The sequence below is a fragment of the Geospiza fortis genome, unplaced genomic scaffold (genome assembly GCF_000277835.1).
Source record: "Geospiza fortis unplaced genomic scaffold, GeoFor_1.0 scaffold333, whole genome shotgun sequence".
NCBI lineage: Eukaryota > Metazoa > Chordata > Aves > Passeriformes > Thraupidae > Geospiza > Geospiza fortis.
In genome coordinates this window covers 948,029-948,753 of record NW_005054347.1, presented here as the reverse complement: position 1 = coordinate 948,753, position 725 = coordinate 948,029, and positions in this window count along the sequence as shown.

The window sequence follows — 725 nt, the reverse complement described above, 5'->3', positions numbered from 1 at the left end:
GTGATCCTGCCCCCAGTGCCAGCTTCGTGCCCCCAGAGCGGGGCTGCTCGGTTCGCAGCTCCTGAATAATTTCCACCACGGTGTCCCGACTGAGCTCAAGCTGTGCCGCAAAACAGGCTCCGTGGGGTACTCATGCCCTCTGGGTTATGACTAAATATTAATCGATTGTGCTTTCAAATGTCTTCCTGTAGTGCTGCTTGGTTCTCAGCCCAGCGGTGTGCGATCACCAAGAGTTACTACTACCTACCGCCCACAGCCTGCTCTAATACATCATTTACCTGTACTCCTACAGAGACAACAAAACCACTGTCTGTCTCTGACTATTCTTGAGCTTCTCATTGCTTTTTTCCTGAAACACCACAGTTAAAATGCATTTGGAAGAGTTTTGTGTATACAAGAAACACAGTGACTCACGTTTTCTGTTAAAGGCTAATGAAATTCAAAAAACCTTTCTCTTAATAATAATTAACATTTCTAGATTGCTGGAAAATCCTTAGGTAAAACAGTTGTCTGTAACAGAGTTAAGTATTGCAGAATATTTTCAGTTGCTTTTAAAGGTAGTGACTGTATTCAAGTGATAGATACTTTTGTAAAGAAAGCACATTTAATAAAATCCTAATTATCCAAATTGCAAGTCTAGTCATACAGACATTCCTTCTGCAGAGTCTGCAGAAAAACCTCAGTAGCTTTTTCCACGCTCCCAAGCAGTTCTCACTTTTCCCTAC